A 21,548-nucleotide genomic window follows, 5' to 3' on the forward strand; every position below is an offset into this window, starting at 1 on the left:
GCACAGGTCTTACCCACAGTGATGTCTTTCATGTTGAGAGGTTATTGCTGTTAGTTAGATGGAACTGGCCATGTCAGGACTTTCTCTTCATACTTGAGACCCTTTATTGAACATCTGATCGGGTGATGGTTTCTGGATCTTGTTCAGGGAGGTTGCTGTGGTCTGTTCACAGGTTCAGTAACTACTGGGCATTTGTGTTCTGTGATGCATCCAAAACAAATGTCATCAAATAAGATGGCATGTTTTACTAAATTCTTAACAATTACATTGCGATGGTAATGGCCATACGTTGAACGTTGGCAGTATGTGTTTTATGTGACATGAGCGCCACTTGCCGGTTAATACAAATACTTTTTAGTGAACCGAGACACAGCGCTCTCATTCTCATTATTTGTTTTATTGTAACATGAGTGTAAATTAAATGGTCATAATTCAGCACAAATCGCTTAGATACTTGAAACGTGCGTGATTTTTCTTCATGAACTCCAGGAGCCAGTCAGTCAGGATCTATTTATGGAGCGGATACAATAGGGCGAAGACACTGGCGATGGAAGAGCTTCTTCAAGTTTGCTAGCGGTTCATTTCTCTTCGTAGGTCTGTAAACAGGTCTGGTGACATCTTGGAGCACGGAACAGGGGTTGTACCTTCTCATACATCCACAACGAGCACGACCCAGCCGACCACACACCACACACCGGCCCGTTTCTGGTAAGTGAATATTGCGGCGCTAGTTTTGTGTGCGGGTCTGGTGGTCCCTCACCCCGATATCTGTCCAGCGCTATTTGGCACATTTGCAGTCCGGTCTAGTGAGCAGTGTAAACATGGAGGGGTTAGCTAGCTAGCTATGTAGGTATGTTAATAACGTATAGGTTTATTTTCTTATGTGTTCCCTATTTGTTCGTTAAAGTACATTTAGATTCGTTATCTGGTACGAGCCGTCTGGCTAAATTAGCAATAGAGCTACCACAAACAGCTAGCTAACCTTCGATGTGTCTGTAACAGTCAGCCAGCTTGTTAACTCTAGTCGTTATTTGATTCCTAACACGAACATTGATGTGAGTTGTTGGTGGTTCTGACCGTGTAGTCGTTATAGTTTAATAATTATAGTTTTATAATAGTTTGATGGTTTAATCGCGCCCTAAACGAGGCGAGGCCGCGTCAGTGGCTAACGTTAGCCCTCTTCACTTCCGCACACACCTCGTCAGCTGCAGCTCGCTGGGCCTTTATTGTGCAGACCAGCCTTTATTAGTTTAGTATTTATTATCATTAGTTTATTAGTCTCTATCCACACACGCACTGATCACAATTATCGATCAACTAGAAGTTGAAACGGTGGATGTCAAGCGGCTCCCAGTTAACTGACCAGCTAGTCACCCAGCTAGCATGTTAGCGTTGAGCTTACGCCTCATTAGCGTTTATGTTCACAACAGCTTCAACACTTTTGTTTAGTACCTGTATTAGGTATAGTCTCCTGTACTAGCTTAGTACATGTACTAGGTTTACTCTCCTGTACTAGGTTAGTAATATAATTCGCCAAACTCGCTTTGCATTGAAAGTGGATGGAGAGGATGGGGCTAGTTAGCCAATTGCATTCTTTTATTTTTGCTTCTGGATCACATTGTTAAAGCGTCTGTCAAATATGTTTGTGTACGTGTACATGTTTAACAAAACTAACTACATGTGTAGATAATTGCCATTGTAAGCTATATTAGAAATACTGCAAATAAGCCTAATATAATTACGGTTACTGTTGGGTATGTGATCTAATCTAGGTTATTTAAACAGGAAGTGATGCGTCGCATTGAATTGACATCCAAAATATATCTAACGTTATAGATATATTATATATCTAACGTTGAGTCACAACAGGCTAACCGTAATACGTTTTTACAAGCCAGAAAATATAAGTACGGAATTGTTCGGTAAGATGGTTGATTTGTAGCCTCAGTGTGCGGAAGGACCAGATTTAGTATCTGAAGGACAGCAGGAGTGTGCAGAAACGTTCACGTCTTATGCTCACAATGACCGCCAAATCTTAGAGCCCCCCCCGTGTTTGTTTCTCCATTTTGTATTTATAGTCTTTTGTCATTTCCCACTCTTCTCATGCCTCCTGGTCTGATGTTTTAGAGACCACTAGTAATAGGCCATGATTTTGTATCACATGAGCAGAGACCAGTAGATGGATGGATGAGGATGGAAAGGTGAAGTAGACTTGGCTTCTGTCAGTCAGGAGAAGGGAAGTGTCATGGCGTGATGTGGCTGTGGTTTATGCATAGATGATCTTTCACATACACATGGGTGGAGGGGCAGTCTGCTTGTGTGATTTTTGTTATTGGTCTTTACTAGGGTGTCACGATTCTCTAAATCCTTGATTCGATTGTATATCCAATTTTAGGGTCACAATTCGATTCTCGATTTACAGCAGAGAGGCCTATGCCAGTTTTAGATTAGTCTGTGGTCAGTCATGGGTTTGATTAATCAAATTTACAATACCTTATTTCAAAAGGTGGGTTTGATATGTGATGCAAAGTGTTACAAGTGATTTGTAATACACCACATTAGGCACTAATGGTCAAAAAAAAATTAATTAAGATAAATGTAACAATCTTGTTCTCAGTGGAAAACAACAAAAACAATAATAATAACACAAATGAGGTCACAGAGGGTACCTGCTATCTTGTGGTTTTTTTGGTAGCAGCAATGTGCAACATAAAATAAATAAAAAAAATACAGGAACAGTCATGTACAAAATAATAGAACAAATAGAGCCTTAAATTAAACTCGATCCTACAAAATTTCTTTAAAAATGATTTCTTTAGTGTCTTCATACATGAAGGGTAACACTTTAGTTGTAAGATGCGACCTTATACTTTCGCGAGTGACCGTAGCGGCAGAGGCATTTATACTTGGCATGTCACATTCTTTGCAGTGGTCTCGGAAACGATATGTGGTAGTATAAAGAATAATAACCCCTCAATAACGGGAATGAGCATTTACCTGACCAATTTTAATGTTGCATTGTGTTCCAGGTTTGAAAAATGCTGGAATTTAGGCTAAAGTACTTGAAAATTCTTTAAATTGTAACTACTTCATTTCACAACAAATAGCTGTCTGACTGAACAGTTCTCTTGTATTACGTTAACAAATACGAGCCTCTTGTAATTCCAGGACGAAACATGAGAGAACGTGAAGATGTTAAGATTGGCCGTTTTGAAAATAAACAACCATTAAATAATGTGATGAAAAAGTGAATTATTTTGAATCATTACGAGTATATGTATAAATATTTAACTTAATTTTAACGTGGTAAACTTAGGTTTAACGTGATGGGAATTATTGGAATGGACCTTGAAAGTGACGTAGAAGTGCTTTAATTTCACCTTGTAAAGGTGTTTGAGCCCAGCAAACATGACTTGGTTCATTGCCCTGAAGTGCGGCGTGTGAAGTTACAAAATTCGAGAGGTGCATGGACCCTCGCGCCGCTCGCCATGCGTCAAGTATACACGAGGCTTTACTTTGCGTATTGTGGGTGCTTGCGTAGCTTAGAGGGAGGGATCGTCGATCCTCTTTTTGACTTCGAGGCTTGAGATTGTGACATAATTTCAAATTAATTTAAATATCAAAATCATGACACCCCTATTCATGACACCCCTAGTCTTTACTGATAGTATAACAGATTAGGTGAGAAGGAAAGATGTTCAAATAGATGTGTGGTAAATTCTATACTGTAGGAATAGTTTGCAACTTTCCTAAACAAGAAAACACAAATAATAGTGAAACAATTGTACACCACAGTACACCATGCTCTTATCACTAGACTGCCACTTCTGTGTACCAGTTAGCCTCTCTGTATTCACAGTAGTAGGGTGGATTTAACATTTTAGTTTTTTTGGAAAGTATTGACGTTCCAAAAGAGACTGAAGAACTGTAGTTGTAAAACTCAAATTTGTTGAAATGCTTGATCCTAGTAATGGTTCCCAAAATTCCTTATTAGTTGTGCACCAAAGCCTTGTAATTTGTTTTCCTTTCTTGAGTCATAATTGCTTAAATTGAAAATGCTAATATATTTTTTTAAAGGGGCACCTATATACATTTCTGAGCAGTCATGTGCCTTGATGTGGTTATTTTTTAACTTTTTCTGTAACAGACAGATTTTCTTTGCAAATTCTACTATATTTCAATGGTTATTGACTAAGCAACAATAGTTTGGCTAATAAATGAAACCCACAGAAATCAGTTTCTTTACAACGCTGGTTTTGATATGAATATACATTCATGAGAGATCATTTTTAATAATTCCTTGATTTTAATTTATTGCGCTGTAGCTGCTGAAGCTATTTAAGATCTATTTTTTGGATGTTTTGTGCATATTTCTAAAAGTACAGTACAGGACTGGGAGATTGTCAGCATGCCTCTTATCATTCTGACACATCTCTGGCAAAGCTTCATTTTAGTCTTTGAACTAGTACATAGTCAGTCTTGGATCTGACTATAACTGGACTATAAATTTTAGACATCCTGTGACACCTTTTTTCATCCAATAAAACCTGCAATAAAAAGTGACAGTGTTATATTACTGACAGTGTTACAGCTGCAGAATTTTCTCTTAAACTTACTTTTGATTAACTTAAGTTTTTCCTCCCTTAGCACAAATGCAGTTATTTGTCATACACTAAGTGCCTAAAGTGTTCAGGAAAAAATGTCAGGGTAACTTTTAACTTCAAACATTAAAAACATGTCAACAGAAAAAAGGTGTCAAACCTTTCCGTTCAAACCTCAACAAAAAACTAGTCTCTTGCTCTCAGCATAAATTAGGCCTATGTGGTACTCTATATGCACATTTTAAAATGGTGTAGTGCCTCTGAATATTAGAAAAGTATTTTGATGAGCCAAAGATTACACAAACTGTCATCAGTAGACTGATGACTATATTTTATATTGTACTAAACATTACAGTTTGATAACAGCATTGTTTACACTTGGATAGCATGTTATAGTGTGATAAAATGTTAGACATTAGGTAAAATCTGTTAAATATACAGTCATGGCCAAAAGTTTTAAGAATGACACAAATATTATATTTTCACATGATCTGCTGCCCTCTGGTTTTTATGCGTGTTTGTCAGATGTTTTTATCACATACAGAAATATAATTGCAATCATATTATGAGTAACAAAAGCTTTTATTGACAGTTAGAATGAGTTAATGCAGCAAGTCAATATTTGCAGTGTTGACCCTACTTTTTCAGGACCTCTGCAATTCTCCGTGGCATGTTCTCAATCAACTTCTGGACCAAATCCTGACTGATAGCAGTCCATTCTTGCACAATAAATGCTTGCATTTTGTCAGAATGTGTAGGTTTTTGTTTTTCCACCCATCTCTTGATGATTGACCCCAAGTTCTCAATGGGATTAAGATCTGGGGAGTTTCCAGGCCATGGACCCAAAATCTCTGTTTTGTTCCCTGAGCCATTTAGTTATCACCTTTGCTTTATGGCAAGGTGCTCCATCATGCTGGAAAAGGCATTGTTGATCACCAAACTTCTCCCAACCATCCAAAAGCAGTTGCTCTCTGAGGACATTCTGGTACCATTCTTTATTCATGGCTGTTTCTTTAGGCAAGACTGTGAGAGAGCCGATTCCCTTGGCTGAGAAGCAACCCCACACATGAATGGTTTCAGGATGCTTTACAGTTGGCATGAGACAAGACTGGTGGTAGCGCTCACCTTGTCTTCTCCGAACAAGCTGTTTTCCAGATGTCCCAAACAATCGGAAAATGACTTTACCCCAGTCCTCAGCAGTCCACTCCCTGTACCTTTTGCAGAATATCAGTCTGCCCCTGATGTTTTTTCTGGAGAGAAGTGGCTTCTTTGCTGCCCTCCTTGAGACCAGGCCTTGCTCCAAGAGTCTCCGCGAATTGTTCAGTCAGACAGATATTTGTTGTGAAACGAAGTAGTTACAATTTCAAGCCTTTTCAAATACTTTGGCCTAAATTCCAGCACTTTTCAAACCTGAAACACAAAGCAACAAAGCAACAAAGCAACGGCAAGATTAAACGCTTCCGCCGTTCGCGGAGGTTAACGAGGTGTGCGGAATCGCTCACTCGTGAAAGTATAAACCTAGATTGAATCTATTGTTGAAAACCTGCAAAATATTTGGAATTATTTTGGATTCATTACACAGTAAAAAACAAAACAAATTAACGTGCTGCTGTTCAGAGAGACACTACATTTCTGTATTTTAATCTTAATTTATTGTGGTTCACATCGATATCGGGATATCCAACAATGTTATCGCACATCGCAATTCTAGTCCATATCGTGCACCCCTAGTTTAAATTATTTAATATCTGATACACTGAGCCTGGGTCAGTGTCTGATCAACAACTGTTGTAAACGTCCGTTTTACTGCCAAGTTGGAATATAACCAGATACTGCAGAAAGAGAGGATTTATTTCTGACATGATCCTCACAATAGAGATTTCTATTTTAAAGCTTTCACACAGAGTCTGGTTTTAACATATGAAAAACAGGCACGTCAGAATTAGAAAATGAACGCATGTAAATTAATGGCGTCTTTCACATCCAGTAAAAGCAAGGACCTTAAAAAGCTAGAATTATACTTTCACTAGTGAACGTAGCGCGCGACTCCACACACCTCGCGCAAACCTAAAGTACTTGAAAATGCTTGAAACTGTAACTACTTCGTTTCACAAAAAATAAAAGATTGGGCATTTTGAAAATAAACCACCATTAAATAATGTGATAAAGCGAATTATTTCGAATCATTTATAGTATATGTATAAATATTTAACTTAATTAAGTTTAACGTGCTGGGAAATATTGAAATGGACCTTGAAAGTGACGTACAAGTGCTTTAATTCCACCTTATAAAGGTGTATAAACCCTACAATCACGATTTTGTTCATTGCGCTGAGGCGCGGCACGTGCAAAGTTACAAAATTCGAGAGCTGCACGACCTCGCGAATCACCAGCGCGTGAGCCTCTCGCGCACGGGCGTAGCCACCGCGATGACGTCATTTTCGCCGCTGATTTTAGTTTAGCCTTTTTTTTTTTTGTTAAAAAATTGTTAAGTCTGATGCACTTTCTGCCATTCTCACCGCTGTGTGCTGAGTAGCTGAACCGGAGCGGAGTTCTGTGCATTTTAATACCGTGGTATACCGTGAAACTGGTTACCACTGCAACCCTAGTGTAAATACTACTATCGGGACAGTGGTGACTTATTATACAGAGTTATTGCAGTAGGCAAGAATGATTTCTTGTATCTGTCTTTACTACAGCGGAGCTGTAGGAGCCTTTTACTGAAAACACTCCTCTGTTTGTCCAGTAGAGTGTGTAACGGGTGTGTTGTGTTGTCCATTATGTTGAGCAGTTTCTGTAGCATCCTTCTCTCTACAGCCATCTCTAGGGGCTCCAGAGTGGTGCCGAGGACAGAGCCAGCCTTCTTTAGTAGTTTGTTAATTTTCCTTAGGTCCCTGGCTCTGATTCCACTTCCCCAGCAGATGGCTGCAAATTAAAAAAATAAATTGCACTTTCCACAACAGACTTGTAGAATATGTGTAACATCTTGCTGCATACATTAAAGGACCGGCGCTTCCTCAGAAAATAGTTTACTATGTCCTTTTTTGTACACAGCTTCAGTGTGACATCTCCAGTCCAGTCTGTTGTCCAGGTGAACACCCAAGTACTTATAGGTCTCTACCACCTCCACCTCTTCTCCTGAAATGTATAGAGGGTCCTGTGCAGAGTTGGTCCTTCTGAAATCCACTACCATCTCTTTTGTCTTTGTGACATTCAGAAGGAGATGGTTTCTTCCACACCATTCCACAAATCCATCTACCAGTCCTCTCTGTACTCAGCCTCCTGTCCACCGCTGACACACCCCATTATCACAGAGTCATCTGAAAATTTCTGTAGATGACAGAGCTCGGTGTTGTATCGAAAATCTGAGGTATACAGGGTGAACAGAAAAGGTGAAAGTACAGACCCCTGTGGTGCTCCTGTACTGCTGACTACTCGCTCAGACTCACATCCTTTTAGCCTTACAAACTGGTCTGTTTGTCAGAAAATCAGTTATCCAGGAGGTTATAGAAGTGTCAACCTGCATATGATGGAGCTTCTCCTTCAGCATAGAAGGCTGGATTGTATTGAATGCACATCCGTACAGTGTTTTCAGATTTATCCAAGTGGGAGTGAGCTCGCTGTAGCAGGTAAATGATGGCATCATCTACGCCAATCTCAGGGCAGTAGGCGAATTGTAGTGGGTCCAGAGAGGTGTTCACCAGAGGTCTCAGGTAGGGCTGAACGATTTTGGAAAATAATCTAATTGCAATTTTTTATCTATAAATCGCGATTTTTTTCCCCATTGTTCCACTTCAGGAAACTCTGTTTCGGCATTTTTTATACAGCTCAGATACAGGGTTTGGGGGGGGTTGTAAACAGAGGTGGTCTTTGCATAGAGGCGTTGCTAGGCAATTGCCTTGGGCCCCACCCACTGTAGGGCCCCCTTGTCTAGCTAAAGCCAGGTTCACACTACACGACTTTTCTGTCATCAGGTTTTTGTGCCGTTCGCACTACACGACTGGTTGTGCTGTAATCGCAAGTCTTTCAGTGGTTGTGGCTTTCACACTACATGACTGATCGATGACGTGGGCTCACGAATTAAACGACTGGGGAATCGCCGACTCATCTGGCTGCCGTCCAAAAACACGAGAACACGAAAATGAAACACTCGCGAGAACCAGCAACACCACGAAGAAAATAAAAACAACGTACATGTACTCCACATTTTCGTTATTATTTTTTTTACCGTTTAACCACTCCATAGTCCCAAATTGCCAGAATTATTTCATCTCTCCGTTGCAGTGAACATAGATATAGTCAATCGCACTATTTCTCCAGTGCTGTCACAATAACTTAAACACAGTCTTGTAGTAAAGTATGAAGCTAGACGCTGCTGTTGACTCAGTCGCCGACTGGGCTAGATATGAAACATGCTAGGTATTAAACATGCTAGATATCTGCCGGTCGTCTGCGATGAGTTGGCAGCCACTCAGCGACGGCTCGGCGAGCGTCTTTCAGCAGTTCACACTACACGACTGAGCGAGCGCCGAATGATCCTCGATTTGTGTCCGACCACAGTTTCTGTCTGCGATCTACAAAAACAGTCGGCGACTGAAAAACCAGCCTAAAATCTTGTAGTGTGAACCTGAACTTATTTCTCGCATATTAATGTTGATGGGCCCCCTAGCTAAATTCGCCTTGAGCCTCCAAATTGCTAAGTCCGCCACTGGGTGTAAAATGGACTAAATTTAAGTATTATTATTATATCGTGATCGATCGATCGCCTGTGGTTGGCGCCAGAGCGAACTACTAATTTTTTAGTCTAAGACGCTCAATGCGTGAGAGTTGGCAGCCCTGCAGGTATAGCAACTTGGCTAAAATATGTGCGTGAGGGCGTTTGGTAGCGCATATCCAGTGTGTTTAACAAAGCCATGAAGCCGGGCTTGTTCACTATATTAACGGGCATCATGTCTTTCACTATGAACTCCGTTACTGCCCGAGTTATTTCAGCGTGCCGCTTCGAATTACATCCATAAGGAGTTACACTTTCAAACGGTTCGGTCAGTGAACCCTGTCTGCTGGACCGCGGTCAAGCTATCCGCGCTTTCGCGATTCATCCGTGCTTTAAATCTTATTGCGCCTATATGCGTGATTTTACGGTATTTCGCTGCTCACCGCATACTAAAGCTGTATAAGCGCAGAGAAACACTTTGGCGTATTTGAAGATGCAGCACTGGTCGTTGGCATTTTAGCCTTACAAATATCATATGAGGCTTTGTGGTGTTTTTTTAATGCTGAAGGTTTGTAGTGTTACCTCGCGTCGTAGCAACAGTAGCAAGGCATGTTTTGCAGGGTACCTGACGTTGAGCAGCATCTTTTTAAAAGCCAAAGTAATTTCACACAACTTATGTGCTGCCCCTCTTTGGTATTAGACTTTCAGTTGTGTCAGCTTCTGAAAGCCATTGTGCAACAAGTCAAAGTGCGCTGTGTTAACTTCACTTCTCCACCTCCCTGCCTCCTGCTCGGGTTTGCTCCGTTCGTCCTCGGCTCGGCTCGCTCCCAAGTCACGTGACCAGTTTAAATCGCAGCCTGTGCGATTAGACAATCGCGTTTTTAAAAATCGCGAAATTTTCGCAAATGCAATTAACCGTTCAGCCCTAGCCTGAGGTGAGCTAAGATCAGCCTCTCCAGAACCTTCATGATGTGTGAGGTTAGGGCAACTGGTCTGTCATTAAGAACAGATGGCGAACTTTTCTTAGGTACCGGAACAAGGCATGATGTTTTCCACAGCTTTGGAACCCTTTCCTGGTTTAGGCTGAGGTTAGAGGTGCTTTACAACCCCACAGAGTTGGTCCGCACAGGTCTTCAGGACCTTGGGGCTGATTCCGTCAGGTCCTGCTGCCTTGTTCTGATGCATATGCACTATTTACTGTAATTCATACTATTTTATTATTTATAACATTGCTTTATTGTTAGAATTTATATTTGTAATATATACTTTTTAAAATTTTTTAATATATATTTATACATTTTGGGATTTTTTTCATGTAAAAAGTTTTCCATTAATATCTTATAAAAACCTGTGAAAGAGTGAAGCCACAAAAGCTGAAGTGGCGAGGGATGACTGTATATACACACACACACACACACACACACACACACACACACACACACACGAGGAATCACTGTACTTCATGTGTTGTTGTACTGGCCTGATGTACATCAGCGTGCAGTGCAGTGGCCATTTTGAGCTGATTTTTAAACTATTTGTACTAATACACTTTAACACTAGTTATCTAAAGGTGTACATATAGCAAAATGATAATTCAGGATTCAAACTGAAGTAGACAGTTGGGCCAACATAATGATTCACCTCCAGGCTTATATTTCTGTAATTTTGGCTCCATGAGAGCCTCTAATACAGCAAAATCAAAACCATTTTTTGTTTTACTTTTTTTGAGATTTAAAGTGTGTAAATGTACACTGGTGATGTAAAATCCGTCATGCTCAGATTTTTCTGATTTAACAGGGTGTTGTTTGACAAAAGAAATAATATTGAGCATGTACATGGAAGTAGGCTTGTCCCTATCCGATATTTGGATCGGATCGGCCGCCGATATTTGCAAAATATTCGCAATTTGTATCGGTATCAGATCTGCAGGCACAAGAAAATGGCGATCCAGACTTCCGATCCAGTTTTTTTTTTTTTGAACGTCTGATTTGGGTCTTCCAGCGCAGCCATTTAGATATTCCATTCCAGTTTTTGCTGTTTTCGCCAGTGAGAGTAAAATCTGGTCCGCATTTTCCAGCACACCTTCAACACACGAGCATAGCGTCTCCCCAATTTAGCTCATTGGCATCTCCTAACCATTAAGACGGCCATGTAAATTTGAAGTCATCGGTAAAAATGTCAGTTGTGTGGGATTATTTTACCTTAAAGGATGACAAACACGACGAGGTAGAGTGCGACATATGCCCCAGTAAAGTCGAGCATGGTCGTAAATCTGTATGAACTTTTAATACAACCAATCTAATCAAGCATTTAGCGAAATACCACCATAAACAACATGAAGAGCTTCTAAAGAAAACCGAAGACTTCAATTCCATATTGAAATGCTCGTCTTTGTGAAAAAGAATCTCCCCATCATGCTCTGACTGCTGGCAGGGCAAACAGTTGGAATTGAAGGGAGTGTGTAGATGGGGATTAAGCAACAAAGTGCGGAGGAGCTTGGGGAGTATAAGGCATTTTGCTTTTAAATGGTTTACGATATTTGCACAGATTTTTTTTCTTAAGCTTTGGTTTACTCTTGTTCAATAGCACTGATGAGTACAGCACTCAAGAGTACTGATGCTGTTAATAGACTATTTTCTACTCAGGTTGTATGTTTTGCTTTTTAAATACAATTTACAATATTATTTGCACTTATGGCTTTTTAAGCCTTGGTTTGCTGATGCCATTTCTGTTTGTTATTTATCATATTGTCTATTTTGAGTTTATTAATTGCTAAAGAAATAGGTCAGTTTCTCCTTACCAACCATTGTGTATTATTCAAACACACCTAATTCAGCTGGCTACTTGTTATCAAGAGTAAAACGCTTTTCAACATGAGTTTGACAACAAAGTAAGTTGGCTAAATAACTTTAAACTTTAATACATGCTCGGATAGGCCGGTATTGGTATCGGCCGATATCTGTATCGGTTCGGAAGTGCAAATAAATATCGGTATCGGATCGGAAGTTCAAAAAGCTGGATCGGGACATCCCTACATGGAAGTACTGAAGAGCTCCACAGTTTTGTCCACTTGGTGTCCAAGGCCTCTCCAAAGTGCCACACCCTTATCCAAACGTGCCACACCCTTATCCAAACGTGCCACACCCTTATCCAAACGTGCCGCACCCTTATCCAAACGTGCCGCACCCTTATCCAAACGTGCCACACCCTTATCCAAGATGTTGGCCACTGTACATCAAGAGCATGCAACTTTTTTTACTAAAACAAAATAACATCTCACAAAGTTCATTACCTATAGCTTCATTATTAATTGGCCAAAAGATGATAGTTTCCAAGAGGCTAGCTAAGCTAACCATGCCAAGAGGCCAAACGATGCTGAGGAAAATACTACAGTACATACTGTATGTACTACAATACATAATACTGCTTATTCTAATATTTGGTATGCATTTTCTTATTCACAACTGTTTATACATACTCACAAATGCAACTGTGTCCTTCGTAGCTCTTCTTAGCCATTCTTATCCAACTTCCGGTTTATCGTTCTACCCAAACAACTTGACAATCTCCAGCTAAAGTAAACCTTTTCTTTTTCTATGATGTCCAAAAGTATATGTAGGGGTGGGTATCACCACTGATTTCCCGTTTCGATTCATAAGGTCCTGATTCAATTCGATTAGATTAGATCCGATTCAATATCAATTCTTGTAGGGACATTTCAGTTACAATAAAAAGTGTAGTTTGAATGTGAAATGTTGTAATGATACAAGGAACACTCAAACTTTATTAAAATGTATTAAGATATTAGTGTTTATACTGTGAACAACAGTTACATTCTTTTTTAATATCAATTAATGCACACTCTTCCACATAGCTCCTTTACCAGAAAAGGCATTGAAAGCGGTTTTGAACAACCTTTTAAAGTGCAAATAAAGTTTATTTTATTTTTTTTATTATTATTATTTTTTTTACATGTAACAAAAGCATTTATGAACATAGTTCTGAATATTGTAAGATTTATTCATGACTGCTTTCTGACATCTTGGAGATTGTCAAATTTTTCTGCAAGAAAAGGAGCTGATCAACATGTTGGAGTGAGACAGCTCCTTTGTGCAGTAACAGTATTGCCAGCTGTTGAGAGAACTTCACAGCTTTATACTTGACACGTCACGACCGGCGTGAGGGTCCGCACACCGAAAACGACGTAATCGCGGTGGCTCCGTGCGCTTCACAAGGTCGTGCACGTCTCGAATTTTGTAACTTCGCGCGCGCCCCGCTTCAGCGCAATGAACAAAATCATATTTGCAGGGTTCATACACCTTTATAAGGTGGAATTAAAGCACCTGTACGTCATTTTAAAGGTCCGTTTCAATATTTCCCAGCACCTTAAACTTAATAAAGTTACATATTTATACATATACTCGAAATAATTCGCTAACTTAAAAGGTGGAATTCAAGCACTTTGGTTATTTTTTTGGCACGGGGAGAACTTGTAGATAGTTTAATCACAAATGCCTTCTCTAGTGGAGTTTGTTTGGGTTCTGGCGTTTTTTTAATATCAGGATGGTGTCGCGTTAAATGATTTCTCAGATTTGTGGTATTCCCACAATATTTCACCTCCATGTTGCACAGTTTACACACGGCTGTGCTTTTATCCAACTCTTCCCTACCATCATGGTTTCTGAATCCAAAATGTAACCACACATCTGCCTTCAGGTTCTTGGGCATTTTTACTCTTACTGCAGCCATGCTTAACTGATCACCCCAGAGTATCGCGAGATAAAACGCGATACGTTAAAACGGTATGCATATGCGGAGAAAATTGGCTGATTCTAAAGATCGATCTCAGGTTTCATAAATCGATATCGAATCATTCAAATTTGAATCGAAAGATCGATTTTTTTTTAAACACACCCCTAAGTATATGCAATCGAAATATTCAGTAACAAAATAATCTACGACTCAGTTACGACTCAGATCTCAGTTTCGCCAAACTGAGTCAATTGTGTGTGCTCTGAGCTTATATTAGTTTAGCTTAGCTTACCTTAGGTTAGCATGGCTTGTTTCACTTCCGATATTCAAGATGATGTTGGGTAAAATGGCACTGCAATGTTGTCGAGAATTGTTTGTTGCTTGCAGCAAAGGAGAGGGTTACATGTTTTTATAAAGATGTTGTGTGCAAGCAAATAAAGGTATTTACCAACATTCCATATGCTGTTTGAAAGTGTGATATGGATGCTTTGATAGTAAGTGAATTTTAGGTGACAAAACATGGTCATCTTACTTCGTAGACTTTTTAAAAGGGCAATTTAAAGGGCGAGTCAAGTTGCATGTGAAAACCACATGTTGTAAACACAGTGTGTTCAGAATGGGATTTCTCACAAATAATTGCGTGTAGATGGCTGAAAATCGGTATGCAGGAAGGTATACTAGTTCTAAAAAATACAATCGGTGTGATTGCATTTTAAGAGTTTTCGGCAATATTGGTTATTTTTTGTGGATAAACTTTTTGTGGATTTTGCCCGGCGACGGGACCACTAGGCTTTTCAGAGCAAGATGTATCAAATGATTGGAAAGTCCTTGGTATGTCATCATTACAAATAATTAGCGTGTCATGGTACAGCCCCTGACCCCTCTCTCCAGGCATGTCTATAGGTTTGTATCTGTGTATTCTCACGAGTGTGTGTCATGGAGTGTGTTTGTCTGTGTCGTTTGTTATTCGTCACACTTGTCTCGTCTTGTTATCATTGTGTTGTACTTTGTGTCTTGTTGTCATCAGTGTATTTAAGTGTATATGTTTTCTACATTCTCCCAAGGTGGTCCAGTTTGTGGAGGAGGACCGGAGTCAAGTCCATTTTATTTAGATAGTGCTTTTTACAAATGCTGTCACAAAAAACAGCTTTACAAACGCTCCTCTCTCTATGATGACATCTGATCTCCTAAGTCCAGAGGCCACTCCTCAAAAATTAAGGACGCCAGAAGCCAAAGGGTGAAAGGCTGTCCACCCCACCCGGAAAAAGGGAAGGACTCTGCTTCTGAGGAGGAGGAGGAGGAATAATAGCCCGTGCCTGATTGGGGGCCCTGTAGAGCCAAGGCTAAGGCCCCAAGGGCAAAGGCCCTTTTTTTTTTTTACTTAAAAAAACGTTTTTTTGTCTCTTAGGTAGTTCTGGGCAAAAATGTTGATACATTTTTTTTTTGTGTTGATCAATCTCAGTAATTGGTCTAATGTGCTATACAATTCTGTAACACACAGCTCCTTCTAAAATGCATAGATCCTTCTACAAAAGCTAGAATTAATACAAACATACACAAAGTGCAAATTATTCAAATCCACAATACAGTGGACATAAAAAGTCTACATACCCACTAGGGGTGGCACGGATCACAAAATTCACGGTTCGGTGTGTATCACGGTTTGAGGTCTACGGTTTACGGTTTTGTACGGTTCTTGTTTTTTTTTCCTTTTTTTTTTATCTTAGCCCCATAATACACGCCGTTACACCAGTGGAATAGTCGCTGAAAAGATTTTACTACCATAGCACTACACTTCTATGACATTACACAGTGCTGCCTTTAGCAAAGCATTACATAATAATACATAATAATAATAATAATGCACAAACCTGGCCGGTCATATTGGAAGTGTTTCCACTAGCGTACGCAATGCGGGTTTTGCAATGCTTGCATATTGTAACAGTTCGATCCACGTTTTTATTGCCATTATCATCGTATGTGACGGGGAATCCGAAATGATCCCACACACCTGATTTAAACAACGCTGGGGCATCCTTCATCTCTGGCCTAGGCAGCCTGCCTTCTCCACTCCCACTTGCCACGTTTGTCCACGCCACCACAAACCTTCGCTTTCGCTTCTTTGGCACGAATGAGAACCACGTGGTGACATACGGGCATTTGGCTATAATGCGAATTTCGAACGTCTGGAGAAAAAAAAAAACGTGGATCCTATACGGTTTACACACGCCCCGCGCCGTGACAAGCGAACCGTACGGTTCGGTTCGTTCACAAAAACCGTGCCATGCCTAATACCCACTAGGCGTGGGTATCGCCACTGATTTCCCAGTTCGATTCCGATTCACAAGATCCCGATTCAATTTGATTTTCGATTCGATCCGATTCAATATCGATTCTTGTAGGGAAATTTCAGTTAAAATAAAAAGTAGTTTGAATGTGAAATGTAATGATACAAGGAACACTCACTTTATTAAAATCTATTAAGATATTAGTGTTTATACTGTGATATTAGTGTTTTTATATCAATTAATGCACACACTTCCACATAGCTCCTTTACTAGAAAAGGCATTGAAAGCAATTTTGAACAGCCCTTTAAAGTGCAAATTAAGTTTTTTTTTTTTTTTTTTTTTTTTTTACATGTAACACAAACATTTATGAACATAATTCTGAATATTGTAAACATTAAGGTCCAAAAACTAAGATTTATTCATGACTGCTTTCTGACATTTTGGAGATTTGTCAACATTTTCTGCAAGAAAATGAGCAGATCAACATGTTGAGGAGTGAGAAAGCTCCTTTGTGCAGTAACAAAATTGCCAGCTGTTGAGAAAACTTCACAGCTTTATACTTGACGCATCGCGACCGGCGTGAAGGTCCGAGCGCCGAAAACGACGCAATCGCGGTGGCTCTGCCCGTGCGCTGTCGCTTTGCGAGCTCGTGCACCTCTCGAATTTTGAAACTTTGTCATGTTTGCAGGGTTCATACACCTAAACAAGGTGGAATTAAAGCAAGTCATGCGAGATAAAACGGGAGATGTTAAAATGATACGCATATGCGGGGAAAATTTGCTAATTCTAAAGATCGATCTCGGGTTTAATAAATCGATATCGAATCATTTATTGAAGACTGCATTTTTCATAGTTGCAAATTCTGACATAAATACAGCAGAACCCTGGAACTCAACGCTAATTAATTCTGAAAGGAGCGTCAAGAAGTGATGCAGTCGAGTTTTGAATCAATTTTCCCCATAAGAAATAACTGAAAATGGATTAATCCATTCTCAACCATCAAGTTGTATTCCAATGCTAAGTCCGTCACACAAATGCCTTTTTCATATTTCTTTATGATTTTTTCCATTTTCTTCTTCTGCTTTTCTGCTGTGTCTTTCTTGGGACCCATGCTTTTTGTCTAAAGCAGTACAAAACCACAAAAAACAACAAAAATACAGCAAAAGCTTGGAGCACAGCCTCAAAATGGTTTAAAACCCTTTAAACAACAACGGCAACTAGCGGCATGTGACTGAAGCACGAACTGTATTTTGTCACAAGTCTGGTCGGATTCCGAAGTTTTGTTTGAGCTCCAAGAGGAAATTTTGCGTCGAACTCTGAATATGTCGTGTACCGAGGCAGTCGAGTTCTGGGTTCTGCTGTATTGCGAAGTCATTTAGGATAGTTAGACTGCATCGAAGTTGATGCTTTTTTCAGTTTTAGAGACATCACGGTGTCCATAGTAAATGAAACTTTGTAAATAAAGTAATATACAAAACTAAATTATACTAACAGAGTAAAAAGTGAGAATAAAATTAAGTTTGAGGGGGCTACCGAACACACGTCTACTGCATGTCACGTCAGAACCGGACACCGGCCAACTTAAATTTTGATGGCTCCCTAATAACTAGTTTGCAGGATCAAGCCTCTTTACAGCAAGCAGAGACCTCTCCAATTCTCTCATGTTTGAGCTTATGTAGTCATGTTGTGACTTTTGCTATCTTTGAACCCTCTGCCTTTTCTCATCCTTGTCATTTTTTAAATAAACTGAATTATCGCCATAGTTCCTTTCTTTTGACAATCCATGGCCATGGCAAATAGTCTTTCCAGCTAGTATTTTTGTTGGCTGTGTCTTGGTTACTATTTCATCACACTCTTTCTTCCACTCATTCATCCTCATTAGCTGCATTCTCCAACTCCTGTACCATTAACATGTTTAATATAATATACCTATAACAATGACAAAATTATGTGGTGCCAGATGTTTTTTCCAGAATAATTAATGGTAACTCATTAAATTTCCTCAGAACAGTAGCAAAAAACATTTCAGTTGAATGAACATACTGATGTCTTAAAAATGCTTCCTTAAATGTTGGTTTAAAAAGCATGTCTAGCAGTCTTTCAGTATTGACTGCTATAAATAAAATCAATAAATGAAATGTTTTTGCTTTCAGTTTACCTGTATGAAGATATTGGTTTTGACTTTCTTAAAGCAAATTAAACACCAGAAGTGTCTTTACTATAGTCCTTAACCTTCCTCTCCATAACCAATGGTTAATGTACAGAGTCACAAGTTTTTTCTGTCGCCAAGGAATGTAGGGATACTTAGCAAACACCATTACATTAAATTAAACAAATTTAATGTTTTTTTTAACTAGGGTTGTCCCGATCCGATATTTGGATCGGATCGGCCGCTGATATTGGCAAAAAATGCATATCGGTATCGGATCGGCAGGCACGAGAAAGTGCCGATCCAGACTCCCGATCCAGTTTTTTTTAAGTCCGATTCGGGTTTTCCAGCGCACCCATTTAGATAATCCATTCCAGTTTTTGCTGTGGTTTTGCCAGTGAGAGTAAAATCCGATCTGCATTTTCCAGCACACCTTCAGCACACGAGCATAGCGTCTGCCCCAATTTAGCTCCGTGGCATCTCGGACCGCCGTGTAAATTTGAAGTTATCAGTAAAAATGTCAGTTGTGTGGGATTATTTTACCTTAAAGGATGACAAAGACGAAGAGGTAGAGTGCAACATATGCCACAGTAAAGTCAAGCATGGTGGTAAAGCTGTAAGAACTTTTAATACCACCAATCTAATCAAGCATTTAGCAAAATACCACCATAAACAACACAACATTTACATTTACGGCATTTAGCAGACGCTCTTATCCAGAGCGACTTACAAAAGTGCTAAGTGTTTAGTCAGAATATGCATCTCTATCTAGTATAAACAGGTTTAAGTCCAAACTACACGAGCTCAAGCACTGCCATAAACAGTTGCCAGTGCTGATACCTAGAAAGAAGACAACAAAATATAAGATTAGACATAGAGCACTACCTAGCAAGACTGATACCTACAAGACTACATTAGCAAATGTTCCCAGAGATAAAGTGCAATTACGATTTATACCAATGCTTCAGTAGATTAGTGCTTATAAGTGCTTTACAAAGAGATGGGTGACATGACGAGTTTCTAAAGAAAACCGAAGACAAAAAGAAAGGTCCTACACAACTAACACTGGCAGAAACGTTTGAATTGAAGGGAGTGTATAGATGGGGATGGAGCAGCAAAGTGTGGAGTAGAAGGCATTTTGCTTTTAATTAGTTTACGATATGTGCACGGATTTTTTTTTTAAGCTTTGGTTTACACTTGTTCAAGAGCACTGATGGATGTTAATGTTAATAGACTATTTGTTAATAGACTATTTTCCACTCAGGTTGTGTGTTTTGCTTTTTTAATATAATTTACAATATTATTTGCACTTGTGGCTTTTTTGGTTTACTGATGCTATTTCTGTTTGTTATTTAATATTTTGTCTATTTTGAGTTTATTAATTGCTAAATAAACAGGTCAGTTTCTCCTTACCAACCATTGTGTATTATTCAAACACACCTAATTCAGCTGGCTACTTGTTATCAAGAGTAAAACGCTTTTCAACATGAGTTTGACAACAAAGTAAGTTGGCTAAATAACTTTAAACTTTAATACATGCTCGGATAGGCCGGTATCGGTATCGGCCGATATCCGTATCGGATCGGAAGTGCAAATAAATATCGGTATCGGATCGGAAGTTCAAAAATTCTTCTCTGGCCGATGCCGGTCACCATAACAACACATCCTAAACATCTTGATGGTTGGTAATAGTTGTCATAGAATATGCCATATTTTTGTCAATTGTGATTTTTCACCGCAATCGAAATGTCCTCTGCTTTTTACCCATCTGTGCAGTTAGAACACGTACACACACACACTAGTGATTATTAGGGGGCTGTGGATCACACGTGCCCAGAGCGGTAGGCAGCCCTAGCCCGGCGTCCGGGGAGCAGTTGTGGTTAGGTGCCTTGCTCAAGGGCACCTCAGTCATGGCCTCAGGTCTGGGAATCGAACCCACGACCCTCCGGTCACAAGACCAATTCCCTACCACCAGGCCATGACTGCCCCTGAAGAAGGGGAGAGGTCCAGGGCAGTGGGTTGATCCTTCATCACAGCTGGTTAGCAGGAGGTGGCTGGCCCAGAGTGGATCTCGGGAAAGTCTTGTCTCTCCTCGTCTCAGTATTTCTTGGGTAGGTGGGCAGCCATATGGAAAAAGAAAAGAGGGAAAATTAGCTCTGTATGGGATCATCTGTGGGACAGAGGAAATGTAAACATACAGCCAAGCTAAAAAGGCAGAATCAGAAGGTAACATAGACTTGGGAGCATTCTGAGACATTGGCATCCATCCACTACACCGTCAACAAACTTGAGTGACCACGTGCAGTGACAGGATGACTGCGCACAGTGACCCAGTTTATCTCAAAGCTTAATTAAAAAAGGCAATTTAAGGGGCCCGAAGAAAAATATATGTTAAAGTAAATGATAACTGTTATTATAAAATGTTCACACTTTTTAAAAGTTATTCAAACTTCAATGACAGATAAAATTTGCAGCATGTCTTTCACCCTAACCTTATATTTAGGGGTAGGCAAGCTTGTTGTCACTGCCCCACCAGCCTCCAAACTGACGCTGTTGCGTTGTGCATTGGCTTTTAGAAAACTACTTAAATGTTAAATTGAATATACCCCATTGAACACCTTGATCAAGTAATTTCTCTCTGGCCTTGTTCAGTTTCAATTGGATGATCACAGTTTAACTACAAAAGTAACTAGTTTTACATTTCTAGATCTGCAAGGTGCCTATAAATTGTTTGAATTTAGACAATTTTGTTTAACATGTATTATACCAGTGCTCTAGGGCTCAGTGCTCTAGTTCTTTGAATGAAGTGCCAGATTATTTCAGCAGAACCTGAAAATTGAGGAGCATGTGCCGATAATCCAGTGTTTTAGTTTGGATTACACCTTTTTCAGTTCAGCTGTGCAAGGCCATACAAACACAAAATGGCTTTTCTCAGGCTCTTGTCTGTGTTACCTGCTGTGGACCTGTGATATATGCTTCAGGTTTCTACTGGGGGAAGTGAAAAGGGGAAATTCCTCTAGTTCCTAATTTCTAGAAAGTGAGC

General features: G+C 39.7%; 1 protein-coding gene across 5 annotated transcripts in view; it reads left to right on the forward strand.

Annotated features, from left to right (window-relative positions):
* The first annotated feature begins 340 nt into the window (after window positions 1-340).
* Window positions 341-21,548, forward strand: part of gapvd1 (GTPase activating protein and VPS9 domains 1) — a 134,306-nt gene continuing 113,098 nt past the window's right edge. For all 5 annotated transcript variants that reach the window (XM_077002967.1, XM_077002971.1, XM_077002969.1 and 2 more), the window contains exon 1: window positions 341-708. The gene's annotated coding sequence lies outside the window, so the exon portion shown is untranslated. The remainder of the gene's footprint in view (window positions 709-21,548) is intronic.

This window comes from Brachyhypopomus gauderio, chromosome 4, assembly GCF_052324685.1.
Source record: "Brachyhypopomus gauderio isolate BG-103 chromosome 4, BGAUD_0.2, whole genome shotgun sequence".
NCBI lineage: Eukaryota > Metazoa > Chordata > Actinopteri > Gymnotiformes > Hypopomidae > Brachyhypopomus > Brachyhypopomus gauderio.